Raw genomic sequence first — 20,105 nt, 5'->3', positions numbered from 1 at the left:
CCAGAGTGAAGGTCGAGGTTTGTTCAAAGTGTGTAATTGCAACGGTAAGAGGCAAAAGGAAACGGTCTCAGATGGACAATGACGCATATAATTCCCCCAGCCTGTTAGAGCCCAGTGCGCTAAACACCTGGCCTGTGGGCCAAAGATTGGCGGGAAGGCGAGGGGGGGAGAGAGAATGAAACAAAAGAACTCACCCTCCCGATTTAGACAGGAGACCCCCGACCTTTGCATCAAAAATGTTGCTATTTTGGGTTTTTCCATCCTAAAATAATTCTAACCCTAATGAAATCCAATGGGAAATAATGAGAAGTTCCGTTCTCCCACTTCCTGTGACAAAATCTCGCTCCCAGGTGCTCTGAAACGTTGGCATGAATGGACAATGTACTCGACAAAGCAAAGAGGTGCTGGGAATGTTGGCTCCAGTCCCAGGAGACAGGCGACAGACATTACATTAGCCCTTTTCTCTATTCAGAGGTCACTGGGTGATTAACTTGAGAGTCAGGAAGGACCAGGATATCCACATACCCACAATCCTATGCGGAATGTTCATATATACAATATATACAATAATGATAGCAGAAGCTTTATATTCCTGTAAAACAATACATGGAGACGCACTCTGAAGAGCACAAACTGAATATTACTAGTTTCTTTATTTCAAATCCTGCACTGGTTTGACACTGTAATTCTCAGTCCTCGCAGAGAGATAATACATTCTACACCAGCAGTCGCTTCAGGAGCTTTTCTCTGTACAGAGGTCGCCGGGTCAGGGAAGAGCTCACTCTGGTCAGGGGTCAATGAACTGGAGCTTGAGAATACCTCAGTGCGGAAACAGCAAAAAGCAGCCACTGCTCAGAGCAGCTCAGTGAGTAGAAGGCAATACAGCAGTGCACCCAGATATCCACATACCCACAATCCTTTGCGGAAATATGCATAGACAAAACCTTTACAATGATAGCAGAAGCTGTATATTTGTGTAAAACAGTACATGGAGTCGTACCTTGAAGATCACAAACTAAATTTAACTCGTTTATTTTAAATCCTGTACTGATCCGACACTATCATGTTCAGCGTTGAGGTGTTAAAAAGTGCGCGCGTGGACGATTGTGGAGTTGTTTTGCAAAGGATGGAAGTGAACCTACAGTTCACCGTGATGCCCCGCATCAGCTCAAACCTTTCCTTAATACAGCTTGTGAGGCCTCTTCCGCGTTCAGAGACCTGCCAAAAATTGGGTTTAGAGCCTGCGGTCACTGCCACACAGAGTGCAGTAACATGCCAGCTGCAGAATAACGCGAAGCATGCACAAACGGCGGTGTTATGTAATATCGAGGTATATCTGTACCTTGGAAGAATAGAGTGCGGGCAGATTTATTTAAAATAAAGTAGGCTTAATTTCCATATGCTATTCGTGCAGTGACTGTATGCATTGAATTAAATTCATATAAAGCGTATCTCTGATTGTGCAACAAGTTGGTATATGCAGATTACAATGGATTATGGGCAAGCGGATATCCGTGAGGGGTAGAATGTCCATGAGCTGAACTGTTCAGAGCAGTAGCTGGATTCAGTGCAGAGTTTGTGCTTTTGTCACTTGTCCTAATACAAAAACGCATATACTTGAAAGCATGTTTCACACGTTGGCAGTGAAATGTATTTACTTCTCATCTTCCTTGTCACAGTACTTACACCTGCCTTCCCCTCAACTATGTAAGATCAGTCCTTATCTATTTTATTTATTTTTTTAATAAACTTTATCGTGCATTTGGTTAAAGAAAACCTTAAAAACTACTTTATATCACACAACACATAAAATTGTATTTTATATATTCATGCATTTTATAAAATAATGTAATATCACATTTTTGTAAGATATAATATATTCAAATAAAATTCCTATTACTATTAGTGAATACAATTCAAGTTTCAATTCATGTAAATTGCTCTAATCTAAAACTAATTACACTAGACAACTGGCTGGCTAAAACAATTTACTTTGACTCAAGTAAGTGGATTAAAAAACGTATTCCATAGAAATTTGGAGCTGCAGTAATCACAATAGATTACGTGCAGTAAAGTCTATTCCAATCTTGATAAATTTGTATGCATTCCATACAATCCACAAAATTCCCATATGCCTTAACATGAGCATTCAACCTTGTGCAGCATGGCAAAACCTGCCTGTCAGTTTCGGCCTTCCTTGTTATTGATATTTGTGCACATTAGTGTCTCGAGAGTGACCATTTTCCTCTTATGGGACGCTTGAATCGACGGGCTGTGTCTGCCGGCACCAGACTTTCTGGTCACCTAAGTGTTCATTCAAGTAGAACCCTGATCACTTGGAGCTACCAGAATATAGTGAAGTTCTGATGGTCGAGTGGTAGGTATTGTTGTAGGCGTATTCAGCCAGTGGCAAAAGATCTTTCCAATCGTCTTGTGCAGCGCTTACATAACTGCAGAGATATCCCTCAAGGGTTTGATTTAATCTCTCAGTCTCGCCATTTGATTGAGGATGATATCCCGAGCTCAGTGCTCGCGATATACCCAGAATGTGGTAGACCTGTTTCCAATACCGTGAGGTTTATTGCGATCCTCGGTCGCAAATAATTGTTTCAGGGAGACCAGGAGAGAGCACATCTCCCCCATCAGAATTTCTTGCAAATGGCTCTGCATTCAACAAACAATTGAGCTAAAAACACTTTGCCTTACTTACAAAGCCTTAAACCACCTAGCCCCCCCATATCTCACCAACAAACTGTCTTTGAAGCCGAACAATAGAATCACTAGATCTGCTAACACTCTCTGCCTCACTGTGCCTAGATTCACCTCTAAAAGAGCTGGCGGCTCAAGTTTCACGGTCCTCGCCCCTCAACTTTGGAACTCCCTGCCGTTGAATACCAAATCGGCCGCCTCATTCCATCTGTTCAGGAAGGTAGTCATTGGGTGGCTATTAGACAAAACCAAAACCAATCCAAAGCCCAACTAAGACCATGACTACGGTATATTTTGTACATACTACTCAAATGTTCTAATTGTATGCTCTAAATATCGCCGATTGTATAGCCTGTACATCATTTCTACATAGTGTATATCTGCATAATTTTTATATTGTGTACCTCTGTAACCTGTCTTTAAGTGCCCTTTTACTCCAGGGTGTGGTGGCCTATATAAGTAAAATAAACAAACAAACAAACATGTAGAGAAAACACATGAGTTATGAAGATTCGAGCCTTTTGAGCAGCGGTAGGGAGCCATAAAAGAGAAACAAAGTGTGCCATCTGATCTAGGTAATTCAACCACGAAGTCTGTGTATATGATCTGCCATGGACGAGAAGGGAGTGGCATCTTTATCAGTTTCCCCAAAGGGGAATGACGTGGAGACTTGGTTTGAAGACACATTGGGCATGATTCCACGTGTTCTCGGGTGTCCTTCTTTAAACTTGGCCACCAGAAGTATCGAGAGACACATCTTGAGTTGTGGCGGTTCCTCTGTGTCTGGCAGTTTTAGAATGGTGGCACATCCCCAACACTTCCTTTTGAAGGGACCTTGTTGGTAGCTCTATGACCCAAAAAGTAACATCCTTCCGTAAAGGTTAATGCAGACCTCGCCCATTTTGGTAATGGATATTTTCGGGCTGTCTCAGATTGTGATCTTAGTCGTGTTAAGAAATCTGAAGGAGTTTGAAGTCCCAATGCCAAACGTGGAAAGATGGGTTCTGTTCGGAATTGGTCCGAAGGAATCAGTTCTTTACGGGAAAAAGCATCTGCTCTCAGATTACTCCTTCCCAGTATGAAGGAGAAATGAATTCGGAAAGGTGAAACAAAATGTGCCCTGTCTACTGTTGCATGTTTGGGCATATTGAAAGATCCTAAGATTTTGATGGTCTGTCGGTACCTCCACTGGAAATCTTGCCCCGAGCAGAACGTGTCGCCATTCTTCAAAAGCTCTCTTTATAGCCAGAAGCTCCTTTTCCAGAACAGTGTAGTTTAGTTCAGCTGTGGAAAGGGTCTTAGACAGATATGCTATTGGGCGTTATTGAGCCTGGCCATCTAACTGTAACAATACAGCCCCTGCGGCATACTGTGAGGCGTCTGTCTCCACAATAAACTGACAGTTCTGCTCTAGGGTCTTCAATATGGGAGCAGATGTAAAACATCTTTTAAGTTTATCAAACTTGTGTCTCTGGTCCCCATTGGAATTACTTGCCCTTCTTAAGTAGATTGGTCAACGGTTAGGTCAAGGAAGAGAAGTTCGGTATACATTTTCGGTAGAAATTAGCGAATCCTACAAACCTTTGGATGTCTTTCCGTGAAGTAGGAATAGGCCATTCTCTTACTGCTGATTTCTTCTCTGGATCCATTTCGATTCCCTCGGCAGATAGCACATATCCCAAATATGCCACCTAGGTTGATGGAAGGAGCATTTTTCCAATTTACAGTAAAGATGATTCTGTTGGAGTCTCCTTAGAACGTCACTGAGGTGCCGATAATGCTCCTGTAATGAGAGTGAAAACACTAGTACATCATCTAGATAGATGATCACATTATGTAGTAGAAGGTCTGCAAACTGATGGTCCATGAACCTTTGAAACACTGCTGGAGCATTTGAAAGAACGAAGGGCATGACTCGATATTGGAAATGGCCAAATGGGGTTCTGAAGGCTGTCTTCCACTCGTCACCTTGTTTGATTCTAATTAAATGATAGACTCCCTTTAGGTCCAGTTTGGTATAAACCTTAGCTCCTTTTACCGCCTCTAAGATATCTGGAATAAGAGGCATTGGGTATTTGCCCGGGACAGTGATCTTGTTCAATCCCCTAAAATCAATGCAAGGACGTAATTCGGCCGTGTTCTTCTTAGGGATGAAAAATAAGGAAGCAGCAGCTGGAGATGTGGATTCCGTTATGAGACCATTCTTAATGTTAGTCTTCAGGTAGTCCCGAAGTACCTCCTTTTCAGTATTGGAGAGAATATACATTCTCCCAAAAGGAAGAGGTTGATCAGGGAGCAAAGTTATGGCGCAATCGTACCTTCTATGTGGGGGCAATTGAGTATATTTTGAGGTGGAGAATACCTCTTGAAATTGTTGATACCTTTCCGGAAGACCGGTTATCTAGCATAGTGTTGTGATCCCTTGAGTCTCTGAGGGAGTAGCTGTGGGCTCTAGTGGAAGTCCCCTACAATCTTCTATACAATGGGCTAGACAATACTCAGACTCCAGGAAAATAGAGCCTACTGACCAGTTGATAAACAGATTCTGTTGTCTCAACCATGGAAGCCTGAGAATGATTGGATGGTGAGCAGCCCTAATAATGTCCAAAGAAAGAATTTCCTGATGAGCAGAGATGGTCATTAGCAGAGGAATTGTCTGATGCTTAGTGGGCCCAGAAACTAGAGGACTACCATCCACGCTTTCCACAGGAATAGGCTCAGTCTTTGGTGAGCGCGGAATACCATGGATCTTGGCCCAATGATCATCTATAAAATTCCCGGCTGCACCACTGTCTATGAGAGTGGGAACGTCCTGAAGCTTGTGCCCATCAACTGTTAAGGAGATTTTTAGGATCAGCATATGTGTATCCCGAGGACGAAGACACAGGGAAGTATGTGTTCTGGTTGATGAACCTTGTTCTTGCAGCATTTCCCGAACCGTGGCTCCTCTCACGGCCGGGAACTGGTGTTTCTCGATCTCCTAGGTGGTGCAATTGGACACTCTTGTACGGAATGGATGTTCGCCCCACAATACATACAAAGTCCGAAAGTGCGCCTACGTGCCCGTTCTTCAGGGGATAGAAGACCGCTTGCTGCTGACCCCAATTGCATGGGTTCTTCTGTAGTATTCGCTCAACTTGCGTGGTGCTGAATAGATAACGGTCGAGAAATCCTCCCTTTCCTACGTTCACTCTAACGCTCCTTCAGACGGTAGTCAATCTGCATCACTAATGCGATAAATTCGGTGAGAGTGGTGGGCCTTGGTACTCTATACACTTCATCCTTAAGGGCTTCTGACAGACCTCTTTTGAAGATGGTCATCCGTGCCTCGTCAGACCAGGTGGTTTCACTAGCCATCTGTTTGAACCGAGTGATATAAGCCAGAATGTCTTGATTTCCCTGTTTTAAATCTAAGAGATGTTCTTGTGATGCTACTCTAATCTCCTGTCTCCCAAATATAGAACGAATGCTATTGAAAAACGCGGTGTGTGAGTCTAGGATTGGGTTATTGGTAGTGACCAACGGAGTTGCCCAGGCCAGAGCAGGTCCGGTCATCTGCGATATCATGTATCCTACCCTGTCTCTGTCAGTATGGAAGTAAGCTCCTTTAAATGTAAATTGAATCGCACATGAATCTATAAACTCTTTTACTTTATGTGGATTCCCGTCAAATTTTCCACCAGGCAGTGGGCCTGGCAGAACCTCTGAACAATGGGGAATGCGACTAACAGCCTGCTTGTTGTGCAGCTTGTTGTGCTGCCTGCTTTTGATTCTGCCTGAGAGAGGCATTTTCCTGTTTGAGCTGCTGTATCTCTGTAGTGAGTGACTGACCTGCAGCTATTAACTGCTGTATCTGCAGATCCATGTCGATAAGGACCTATGGTACAGCAGAGATCATCCAAGGTCTACTCAGCTCTGGTTGAAATGGGAAAAACCCTTCCACGGGCGTTGCTATCTGTTATGCTTGGATCACAATCAGAGCGAAATGTAGAAAAATTGATGACAACCCACCTGAGTGTAGCTCGATCTCTTTAGGTGACAGCTGTTTGTTGAGTAAAGGAATCTACCTGTAGTCCCTTCTGCGCCCCAGCCCAAGGCTTGGGTGCAGAGAGAAACCCAGGGAAACCCCAAAGGGAAAAAAACCCTGTGAAGAGCTGCTGGGGTACGTGGTTTCCTAGTGCAGTCTTCAGATGGAGAGGGTCGGTGATCCTAATCTCAGGAAATGAATCTTCGATGATTTAACCGGATCTGGAGTCTTCTGATATAGCACTACATAGAGAGCAATGGAGGTTATTGTTGATATAATGACCCCCGGCTCTCTTCCCACTCCCGAGAGATCTTGCTTACCTCTGAATCGTTGTAGTCGGAAGGTAAAGGATTTTAGGTTCAGCAGGAGAGAGAGTGAAGCCTGCACAGCTGGAGGAGTACAAAGAATAGAATGAGGAATGAGGATCAGGGCACCTATGTCTCCCCGAATATGCTTTTACCCAAAACTGCCCACTACCTGCGGACAAGAGGTACAAGAGCTGAGGCACTCATGCCTCTCTGATCACAGGGATCTGCAGGGTGACAGAATGCGTCGGGGTCGTTCCTAGTGAAAGTGGATGGAAGATAGTGACATGTTAGTACGTCTCTGCAGGCCTGCGGGAAGGAATATTCCGTGGGCAAAATAAGAAGGAGGAGTTATTAAAGGTAAACACACCACGACGGATGTGAACAGCTCGCCGTGGAAGCAGAGAGTGAAGATACCGCGTCGAGATTGTTCCGCGGTTGACATGAACCACTCGCCGTGAAAAAGGAGAGTGAAGGCAGCGTTCTTAGATAAGAGCAGGCAGGGTTGGAGTTTACGGAGTCGGCGCTTCCAGAACACTAGGTACGTGGGGCAAGAGGCTGGACTAAGGAGGTTAGGATTAAAGGTATGCAATTTCTGCACGTTTAAGAATATAGAGAGAGATCTACTCCAAACGAACTTGCAAAGTGTGCCAGCACTCCTATGAGAGTAGCGACGCAAGGTGCTGTTGCTTTTCCTTCCGGATATGCTGCACTGGAAGGGGGAGTGGCCTCCTGGGACAGACCCATTGCGCGGTCAGCTAGACCGGAACTAGGAATATCGTGCGCCTCCATCTTGAAGGGTGCCATGCCCTGCATCGGAGGAGCCAATGATACATGCATTACACCAGTTTAGTCCATTATAGTGCTTTCTAGGATTTGTCTCTCTGGATTTATAATGGGGAATCTAGGACTACAAGTCCCAGAATTCAAAGGAAGAAACAGTTCTGGGCAATGCCATTGTACAGAGCACATTATGCCATGCGACTTTGAATGTTTAAAGGCAAACTAAATAGGAAAACTAAGAAATATCACCCAAACAGGAAATTATCCCATAGATACTAAAACATGTTATAAACGCACACATTTGTAAAGTTTGTTATCAAGTTTGACTGCCGCTTTTTAAGTTGGCCATGCCCCTTTAGTCCACTCCCAGCACTATATGCCACACTTCCTTGTTAGAGCCCTCCCCTCAATTTCTCAACCCAGTTTAAGCAATGGGTGCATGGTTACTTAAAAATCAGTAGCCTACTACCTAAACTGTAGGGTGGGAAGTATGACATTGCTGCCATCATCTCATCTCTCCTTCTTTAGTGAGGGAAATGCATACATGCCAACCCTTCCGATTTAAACTAATGGCGAGTTCCCATGTGTGTACAAATGTCTAGTATAAAAGACAGATACTACAAAACTAAGCTGGGGCTGAGGTGTGAGAAAGCACTATCCTCAGTCTTAGGGTGGCAAAACAAAACAAGAGAGAGCAAAACCCTGCATTGAACTAAGGTCCGAGAGTGATATGAATTATCCGTAAGGTGAGGTAGCTGCAATGAAAACCTCATCAAAATGATGTTCATATTTAATCAAAACATCTTTCCACGTCAACAGGATGTATGCCTACAATCATGGAACACATTTCAATGCATACAAGCTGTTGTAATACAAAAATCAAATCAAAAACACCATGGCCCTGATTCACAGAATGTATTCCTATGGGATTGCGCCATTATGAAACACTTCCATGAATCAGGCCCCACATGTGTATTAAACAAAAAGTATGAACAAATCAACACAATCATGCAGATTCAGAGTATGTTATTGAATTACATTTGTTTGTAACATACTTTACAAAGCACATACATTGAGAATCTGCAGTTAAATATGTGCAGAAAGTGTGGTGAGTGCCCACTGTTTGTCAATTTAACATTAGCATTAGTCTATCTGCGGGTCTACGTCCAAAGAACAAGAAGTTAGAAGCAATTATACAATAATGCCTGTCCTTGTCGAATAACAGAGTGATGGGATCTTGTGGTAGACGCCTTGTGTAGAGAGGATAGCCTGACTGTGATTTAGTGATAGACGTTTCGGCTGGTGTCTTAAATTCAGCGACCAAAGCCTTCTTCAGGATCCATAACAATTGCTTAAACGGGGAACCTGCATCACCAGCACCACTTCTTCAAAAATCGCCACCCAAACTTGTGCATCACTGCAGACGAGCGAATATTAAAGCCTGCAAAGGAAAACCCTATATTTGCACAATTTCGGCTGAAAAAGCAAAAATGAGCCCATCACCACCATTAAGGTACATGAGGTACCTAGTAGCTCCAAGATGGCCAACCGCGACATGCCTGCAGCCCCCTCTGCCTAACCAGGCCACCAGCAGCCTGCCAATTGTCTATTCGGCCTATTTCAATCCCCATTGGCCCCCTCCAAGGCCTACGGGAGACAAGGCCATCACCTGTTTTGCACCTGTTTTTGCCGTGTCTGCCATCTGCCAGCCCCCCTGGCTTGCGCACCAGACCCTAGCAAAGGTAACATTGCAACTCCATACCAGCCGCCGCTCTACTATCACTGGCTGACTACCATTGCTACTCGTGCCTCCAAGAGTTAACACCCTTGTTATCATCTAACTGAATTTTGTCAACTGTACCTTACGCTCTACATGCGGGCGCTCGCCTACTTTCAAGCAATTACTTCTTCCACTCTATGAAAATACTGCACCTAGCCCAGTCTATGAATGTTAAACCTAGATAGACCCTGATACACTAGTGCCTCACACTTGCCTGCACAGTGTTTTTAGCCCAATTTGTGATTCTCAAATCTAGACAGACCCTGTTGTCATATTGGTTATCATTGGTCTGCACAGTGTTTTTAGCCCAATTTGTGATTCTCAAATCTAGACAGACCCTGTTGTCATGTTGATTATCATTTGCCTGCACAGTTTTTTTAGCCCAATTTGTGATTCTCAAATCTAGACAGACCCTGTTGTCATATTGATTATCATTTGCCTGCACAGTGTTTTTAGCCCAACCTGTGGTTCTCAAATCTAGACAGACCCTGTTGTCATATTGGTTATCATTTGCCTGAACAGTGTTTTTAGCCCAACCTGTGATTCTCAAATCTAGACAGACCCTGTTGTCATATTGGTTATCATTTGCCTGCACGGTGTTTTTAGCCCAATTTGTGATTCTCAAATCTAGGCAGACCCTGTTGTCATATTATTAGTACCCAGCTATCCCACTCTTGACAACGACTCCGGCTGAATAACTACCGCGGCCACCCAAGATGCACCTAGCAGTTGCTTGCCTTGCTATCTGACTCCCACTTATACCTACAGAATGTACCTACAAGGCCTCTTCTCAGCACTTCTGAGAGTATTTCTCCACGTCAACCACCTGTCCAGCCACCCCAGCCTTACCTCTAGCTATGCCTCCATAGGAACCACTTCTCCACTCACGATGCACCTCTCTATACCAGGTAGCCTCACTGCCAGAAACTCCAAATTACGTGCCAGACTACCCAAAATATATGAGCCCCGATCCAGAGACTCTAACCAGTCCAAATTGACCAACCGGACCCTACCCATGCTTCCGATCCCCCCCACCAACCGTCCCTTGGACACACCCAAGCAATGCCAAACTAACACCAAGCATAAGGTTCACAACTTAACCACCACAACCACCCGTACTAAATCTATCACCCCTCTCATACGAGGCGCCTTAATTAAGGCACGATCAGTAGTAGCCCATGCCACAGATATAGCAGACCTCATTCTAGCAGAAGAACTAGACTTCCTAGCCATTACCGAGTCCTGTCTCCATTCAGCTGCTGGACCTGCTCTCTCACTAGCCGTCCCTGACGACTACACTATCCTCTGAGCGGACAGAACAGAATCCAGAGGTGGAGGCCTGCCAAAACACACCTCAACATCAGACTTGACACCACCAATCACCTCCCATCATGCACATCTCTCACAGCTAAACTTCCTACCGCCAACTCCCAAACTATAACCATCCACTTACTCTACTGACCCCCTGGCCCGCCTGGTTCCTTTGAGGAAGACTTCACCACCGCCATCACTAATAACCTAAAAAACTCCTCCTGGACTGGGTATCTGACCACAACTGTGTGGCCTCCATCACAGCTAACACCCCCCAATCATGGTCCGACCACCATCTCCTCGCCTTCAACCTGGAAGCTGCTAGCCCTATTACTAACAACCTTCTAGCCACAGCTATCCCTACGAGAAGCAAGAAAAACATCACAGCTGAAAAACTCATCCCTCTTATCCTCCCAACCTTGAACCAACTCCCAGCCACCTCCAACCCCCACTACCTCGTACAAAGCTACAACAATAGCATGTGCTCAGCCTTAGACTCTATCGCACCCGTAAAACTGAGAAAGTGTAAGCCGAAAAAACACTTGAACACATGGTTCTCTACTCATTTAAAAGCCCTCAGATCTGAGAAACTCATAAAGGAACAAGCCTGGAGACAACCACCAACAGACACCAACAAGCAGACCCTGAACAACATAGTCTCTACTTACAAAAAGGAAATCATCACCGCTAAACAGGAATCATACAATCAGAGAATATCACAAGCCAAATCTAGTACTAAGGAACTGTTTACTACCATCAAAGAGCTGGAAACACCCGTCCTAGTCCCATACACATGTGTGACAGATAAACAATGGTGTGCCAGTGTCCAAAAGGCCCTGTCTAGTAAAGTAGCAGGCCTCCAAATCAAAATCTCTAACAAGAAAGAATCACTAACCAAGTCTACCAACTTCACTAACACCCCCACACACCCAACACCTCACCCCACGCCCCAGAACCTGATACCTAACCAACTCTCCCGCTTCAGCTTTTCCAAAGTCTCCACGTTAGAAGTGGAAAAAATAATTCTCAGCCTCAAACCATCAAACTGTCAAGGCGACCCTTGCCCCTGTCAAATCATCAAAGACGCATCTAGAGACCTCTCACCATTCATCACCAAACTTATTAATGCCTCCTTCTCTTCGGGTACCATCCCCAATAACCTTAAAGAATCTTGGGTCCTCCCCTACACAAAAAACCCACCCTAGACCCGACGATCCCCACTAATTACAGACCCATTACCACCGTCCCCTTCTTGCTCAAAAATTAGATAAGACAGCCTATCAACAAATACAAAAATACCTTGAGCAAAACCACCACCTGGGAATCTGGCAATCAGGCTTTAGACCGCAACATGGGACAGAGACAGCTCTCATTGACCTTAAGGCCCAAATCGACACTCTGAGAGACAATGGGAAAAACGGCTCTGTTGCTCCTTCTAGACCTCTCCGCAGCATTCGATCTAGTTGATCACAAAATTCTTTGTGACCACCTAAACTCGGCTGCCCACTTCTCCCAAAAAGCCATCGGCTGGATTGAGTCATTCCTGAGCAACAGATCCATGCGTGTCTTTTCCACCTTAGCTTACGCTGACCCCATACCCATCACAAGTGGGGTCCCCCAGGGATCATGTGTCTCCCCTACCCTTTACAACGTGTTCACAAAGCCCCTGTTTGATGATCTTGACGGTCTGGGTATCCCCTACACTAATTACGCTGATGATACCCAGATACTCATCCCATTGATGGGAGATTACAACAAGGATTTGGACTTGCTGAACAGGGAGTACCTCATCATCCAGGCATGGATGGACTCCCACAGTCTATGCCTGAATGATGACAAGGCTGAACTCATCATCCTCGGATCCACCCCAATCTAAACAAACTGGACCACAACTATTCGAGCTTCACTATAGACGGCAACCCCATCAAGGTAGCAAAAGTAGTGAAAACCCTAGGAATCTACCTAGACTCCGCCCTTAACTTCCACAAACAGGATAGCTCTATGGCCTCTTCCACAGCCTACACATGTAGGCTTATAAGAGCAGCCAAACCTTTCCTATCCACTCAGAATTGCATTACCCTAGCCAGAGCCCTTGTTTTATCCAAACTCGACTATTGTAATGCCCTTTATGTTGGAGCCAACAAACAGATTACTAACAAAATCCAGACCCTGCAAAATAATGCAGCGCTTAGCATCCCCAAGAGAGCAAACATCTCCAACATCAGGAGATCTCATAACTGGCTCACCACCACCGACAAAATCTGGCTCAAAGTCGCCTCCTTAGCACACAAATGCCTCAATAATGCAGCCCCCCGCTACTTAGCTGACAGAATAAAAAGATACTCCCCTAACAGGCCCACCAGAACCTCCAATGCTAATTTGCTTACAGTTCCCAGGTTCAATCGATCCAAAATGGGCGGGAACAGCTTCCAGGTGAAAGCAGCCCAACACTGGAACTCCCTGCCACTCGCTCTAAGGACACCCCAAACCTACCCCCTCTTTAGACGTAACTACATTCAGTGGTTAAAGAATAACGACCAATAACTGATCTGCCTCTGCATTTTATGCTTCTATGTAAATATGTATATTTGTAAACTGCATATCATTGTATCTATCGCAACTGAATTAACCTATGCATATCCTGTAAACTACTGTACAGCATTGTAACCAAGCTGAGGATAACCTTACTGCTCCTGCGCCCTCATAACTTTGGGTCTGGCACGCAATATAAATGAATAAACTAAACTAAACTTAGACACTAGTGAATATGTGTGTACCTCAGTGTAGGCATCTAATCAAGATTAAAATGTACAATATAAAGTAGCGCAAGCGGATCGGAGGGCAAATGCCCTACACATTGGAACATAACAGCATAACAGCTTAAAAACAAGAGCACAGGCAGTCAGGGGACTCACCTGAAAGGAGTGCCATAATGTTCTGCAAGTGAGAGAGAGTCCAGAGTGAAGGTCGAGGTTTGTTCAAAGTGTGTAATTGCAACGGTAAGAGGCAAAAGGAAACGGTCTCAGATGGACAATGACGCATATAATTCCCCCAGCCTGTTAGAGCCCAGTGCGCTAAACACCTGGCCTGTGGGCCAAAGATTGGCGGGAAGGCAAGGGGGGGAGAGAGAATGAAACAAAATAACTCACCCTCCCGATTTAGACAGGAGACCCCCGACCTTTGCATCAAAAATGTTGCTATTTTGGGTTTTTCCATCCTAAAATAATTCTAACCCTAATGAAATCCAATGGGAAATAATGAGAAGTTCCGTTCTCCCACTTCCTGTGACAAAATCTCGCTCCCAGGTGCTCTGAAACGTTGGCATGAATGGACAATGTACTGGACAAAGCAAAGAGGTGCTGGGAATGTTGGCTCCAGTCCCAGGAGACAGGCGACAGACATTACATTAGCCCTTTTCTCTATTCAGAGGTCACTGGGTGATTAACTTGAGAGTCAGGAAGGACCAGGATATCCACATACCCACAATCCTATGCGGAATGTTCATATATACAATATATACAATAATGATAGCAGAAGCTTTATATTCCTGTAAAACAATACATGGAGACGCACTCTGAAGAGCACAAACTGAATATTACTAGTTTCTTTATTTCAAATCCAGCACTGGTTTGACACTGTAATTCTCAGTCCTCGCAGAGAGATAATACATTCTACACCAGCAGTCGCTTCAGGAGCTTTTCTCTGTACAGAGGTCGCCGGGTCAGGGAAGAGCTCACTCTGGTCAGGGGTCAATGAACTGGAGCTTGAGAATACCTCAGTGCGGAAACAGCAAAAAGCAGCCACTGCTCAGAGCAGCTCAGTGAGTAGAAGGCAATACAGCAGTGCACCCAGATATCCACATACCCACAATCCTTTGCGGAAATATGCATAGACAAAACCTTTACAATGATAGCAGAAGCTGTATATTTGTGTAAAACAGTACATGGAGTCGTACCTTGAAGATCACAAACTAAATTTAACTCGTTTATTTTAAATCCTGTACTGATCCGACACTATCATGTTCAGCGTTGAGGTGTTAAAAAGTGCGCGCGTGGACGATTGTGGAGTTGTTTTGCAAAGGATGGAAGTGAACCTACAGTTCACCGTGATGCCCCGCATCAGCTCAAACCTTTCCTTGATACAGCTTGTGAGGCCTCTTCCGCGTTCAGAGACCTGCCAAAAATTGGGTTTAGAGCCTGCGGTCACTGCCACACAGAGTGCAGTAACATGCCGGCTGCAGAATAACGCGAAGCATGCACAAACGGCGGTGTTATGTAATATCGAGGTATATCTGTACCTTGGAAGAATAGAGTGCGGGCAGATTTATTTAAAATAAAGTAGGCTTAATTTCCATATGCTATTCGTGCAGTGACTGTATGCATTGAATTAAATTCATATAAAGCGTATCTCTGATTGTGCAACAAGTTGGTATATGCAGATTACAATGGATTATGGGCAAGCGGATATCCGTGAGGGGTAGAATGTCCATGAGCTGAACTGTTCAGAGCAGTAGCTGGATTCAGTGCAGAGTTTGTGCTTTTGTCACTTGTCCTAATACAAAAACGCATATACTTGAAAGCATGTTTCACACGTTGGCAGTGAAATGTATTTACTTCTCATCTTCCTTGTCACAGTACTTACACCTGCCTTCCCCTCAACTATGTAAGATCAGTCCTTATCTATTTTATTTATTTTTTTAATAAACTTTATCGTGCATTTGGTTAAAGAAAACCTTAAAAACTACTTTATATCACACAACACATAAAATTGTATTTTATATATTCATGCATTTTATAAAATAATGTAATATCACATTTTTGTAAGATATAATATATTCAAATAAAATTCCTATTACTATTAGTGAATACAATTCAAGTTTCAATTCATGTAAATTGCTCTAATCTAAAACTAATTACACTAGACAACTGGCTGGCTAAAACAATTTACTTTGACTCAAGTAAGTGGATTAAAAAACGTATTCCATAGAAATTTGGAGCTGCAGTAATCACAATAGATTACGTGCAGTAAAGTCTATTCCAATCTTGATAAATTTGTATGCATTCCATACAATCCACAAAATTCCCATATGCCTTAACATGAGCATTCAACCTTGTGCAGCATGGCAAAACCTGCCTGTCAGTTTCGGCCTTCCTTGTTATTGATATTTGTGCACATTAGTGTCTCGAGAGTGACCATTTTCCTCTTATGGGACGCTTGAATCGACGGGCTGTGTCTGCCGGCACCAGACTTTCTGGTCACCTAAGTGTTCATTCAAGTAGAACCCTGATCACTTGGAGCTACCAGAATATAGTGAAGTTCTGATGGTCGAGTGGTAGGTATTGTTGTAGGCGTATTCAGCCAGTGGCAAAAGATCTTTCCAATCGTCTTGTGCAGCGCTTACATAACTGCAGAGATATCCCTCAAGGGTTTGATTTAATCTCTCAGTCTCGCCATTTGATTGAGGATGATATCCCGAGCTCAGTGCTCGCGATATACCCAGAATGTGGTAGACCTGTTTCCAATACCGTGAGGTTTATTGCGATCCTCGGTCGCAAATAATTGTTTCAGGGAGACCAGGAGAGAGCACATCTCCCCCATCAGAATTTCTTGCAAATGGCTCTGCATTCAACAAACAATTGAGCTAAAAACACTTTGCCTTACTTACAAAGCCTTAAACCACCTAGCCCCCCCATATCTCACCAACAAACTGTCTTTGAAGCCGAACAATAGAATCACTAGATCTGCTAACACTCTCTGCCTCACTGTGCCTAGATTCACCTCTAAAAGAGCTGGCGGCTCAAGTTTCACGGTCCTCGCGCCTCAACTTTGGAACTCCCTGCCGTTGAATACCAAATCGGCCGCCTCATTCCATCTGTTCAGGAAGGTAGTCATTGGGTGGCTATTAGACAAAACCAAAACCAATCCAAAGCCCAACTAAGACCATGACTACGGTATATTTTGTACATACTACTCAAATGTTCTAATTGTATGCTCTAAATATCGCCGATTGTATAGCCTGTACATCATTTCTACATAGTGTATATCTGCATAATTTTTATATTGTGTACCTCTGTAACCTGTCTTTAAGTGCCCTTTTACTCCAGGGTGTGGTGTGCTATATAAGTAAAATAAACAAACAAACAAACATGTAGAGAAAACACATGAGTTATGAAGATTCGAGCCTTTTGAGCAGCGGTAGGGAGCCATAAAAGAGAAACAAAGTGTGCCATCTGATCTAGGTAATTCAACCACGAAGTCTGTGTATATGATCTGCCATGGACGAGAAGGGAGTGGCATCTTTATCAGTTTCCCCAAAGGGGAATGACGAGGAGACTTGGTTTGAAGACACATTGGGCATGATTCCACGTGTTCTCGGGTGTCCTTCTTTAAACTTGGCCACCAGAAGTATCGAGAGACACATCTTGAGTTGTGGCGGTTCCTCTGTGTCTGGCAGTTTTAGAATGGTGGCACATCCCCAACACTTCCTTTTGAAGGGACCTTGTTGGTAGCTCTATGACCCAAAAAGTAACATCCTTCCGTAAAGGTTAATGCAGACCTCGCCCATTTTGGTAATGGATATTTTCGGGCTGTCTCAGATTGTGATCTTAGTCGTGTTAAGAAATCTGAAGGAGTTTGAAGTCCCAATGCCAAACGTGGAAAGATGGGTTCTGTTCGGAATTGGTCCGAAGGAATCAGTTCTTTACGGGAAAAAGCATCTGCTCTCAGATTACTCCTTCCCAGTATGAAGGAGAAATGAATTCGGAAAGGTGAAACAAAATGTGCCCTGTCTACTGTTGCATGTTTGGGCATATTGAAAGATCCTAAGATTTTGATGGTCTGTCGGTACCTCCACTGGAAATCTTGCCCCGAGCAGAACGTGTCGCCATTCTTCAAAAGCTCTCTTTATAGCCAGAAGCTCCTTTTCCAGAACAGTGTAGTTTAGTTCAGCTGTGGAAAGGGTCTTAGACAGATATGCTATTGGGCGTTATTGAGCCTGGCCATCTAACTGTAACAATACAGCCCCTGCGGCATACTGTGAGGCGTCTGTCTCCACAATAAACTGACAGTTCTGCTCTAGGGTCTTCAATATGGGAGCAGATGTAAAACATCTTTTAAGTTTATCAAACTTGTGTCTCTGGTCCCCATTGGAATTACTTGCCCTTCTTAAGTAGATTGGTCAACGGTTAGGTCAAGGAAGAGAAGTTCGGTATACATTTTCGGTAGAAATTAGCGAATCCTACAAACCTTTGGATGTCTTTCCGTGAAGTAGGAATAGGCCATTCTCTTACTGCTGATTTCTTCTCTGGATCCATTTCGATTCCCTCGGCAGATAGCACATATCCCAAATATGCCACCTAGGTTGATGGAAGGAGCATTTTTCCAATTTACAGTAAAGATGATTCTGTTGGAGTCTCCTTAGAACTTCACTGAGGTGCCGATAATGCTCCTGTAATGAGAGTGAAAACACTAGTACATCATCTAGATAGATGATCACATTATGTAGTAGAAGGTCTGCAAACTGATGGTCCATGAACCTTTGAAACACTGCTGGAGCATTTGAAAGAACGAAGGGCATGACTCGATATTGGAAATGGCCAAATGGGGTTCTGAAGGCTGTCTTCCACTCGTCACCTTGTTTGATTCTAATTAAATGATAGACTCCCTTTAGGTCCAGTTTGGTATAAACCTTAGCTCCTTTTACCGCCTCTAAGATATCTGGAATAAGAGGCATTGGGTATTTGCCCGGGACAGTGATCTTGTTCAATCCCCTAAAATCAATGCAAGGACGTAATTCGGCCGTGTTCTTCTTAGGGATGAAAAATAAGGAAGCAGCAGCTGGAGATGTGGATTCCGTTATGAGACCATTCTTAATGTTAGTCTTCAGGTAGTCCCGAAGTACCTCCTTTTCAGTATTGGAGAGAATATACATTCTCCCAAAAGGAAGAGGTTGATCAGGGAGCAAAGTTATGGCGCAATCGTACCTTCTATGTGGGGGCAATTGAGTATATTTTGAGGTGGAGAATACCTCTTGAAATTGTTGATACCTTTCCGGAAGACCGGTTATCTAGCATAGTGTTGTGATCCCTTGAGTCTCTGAGGGAGTAGCTGTGGGCTCTAGTGGAAGTCCCCTACAATCTTCTATACAATGGGCTAGACAATACTCAGACTCCAGGAAAATAGAGCCTACTGACCAGTTGATAAACAGATTCTGTTGTCTCAACCATGGAAGCCTGAGAATGATTGGATGGTGAGCAGCCCTAATAATGTCCAAAGAAAGAATTTCCTGATGAGCAGAGATGGTCATTAGCAGAGGAATTGTCTGATGCTTAGTGGGCCCAGAAACTAGAGGACTACCATCCACGCTTTCCACAGGAATAGGCTCAGTCTTTGGTGAGCGCGGAATACCATGGATCTTGGCCCAATGATCATCTATAAAATTCCCGGCTGCACCACTGTCTATGAGAGTGGGAACGTCCTGAAGCTTGTGCCCATCAACTGTTAAGGAGATTTTTAGGATCAGCATATGTGTATCCCGAGAACGAAGACACAGGGAAGTATGTGTTCTGGTTGATGAACCTTGTTCTTGCAGCATTTCCCGAACCGTGGCTCCTCTCACGGCCGGGAACTGGTGTTTCTCGATCTCCTAGGTGGTGCAATTGGACACTCTTGTACGGAATGGATGTTCGCCCCACAATACATACAAAGTCCGAAAGTGCGCCTACGTGCCCGTTCTTCAGGGGATAGAAGACCGCTTGCTGCTGACCCCAATTGCATGGGTTCTTCTGTAGTATTCGCTCAACTTGCGTGGTGCTGAATAGATAACGGTCGAGAAATCCTCCCTTTCCTACGTTCACTCTAACGCTCCTTCAGACGGTAGTCAATCTGCATCACTAATGCGATAAATTCGGTGAGAGTGGTGGGCCTTGGTACTCTATACACTTCATCCTTAAGGGCTTCTGACAGACCTCTTTTGAAGATGGTCATCCGTGCCTCGTCAGACCAGGTGGTTTCACTAGCCATCTGTTTGAACCGAGTGATATAAGCCAGAATGTCTTGATTTCCCTGTTTTAAATCTAAGAGATGTTCTTGTGATGCTACTCTAATCTCCTGTCTCCCAAATATAGAACGAATGCTATTGAAAAACGCGGTGTGTGAGTCTAGGATTGGGTTATTGGTAGTGACCAACGGA

The sequence above is a fragment of the Ambystoma mexicanum genome, chromosome 1q (genome assembly GCF_040938575.1).
Source record: "Ambystoma mexicanum isolate Mex_15411 chromosome 1q, UKY_AmexF1_1, whole genome shotgun sequence".
Taxonomy (NCBI): domain Eukaryota; kingdom Metazoa; phylum Chordata; class Amphibia; order Caudata; family Ambystomatidae; genus Ambystoma; species Ambystoma mexicanum.
This window is presented reverse-complemented; position numbering follows the sequence as displayed.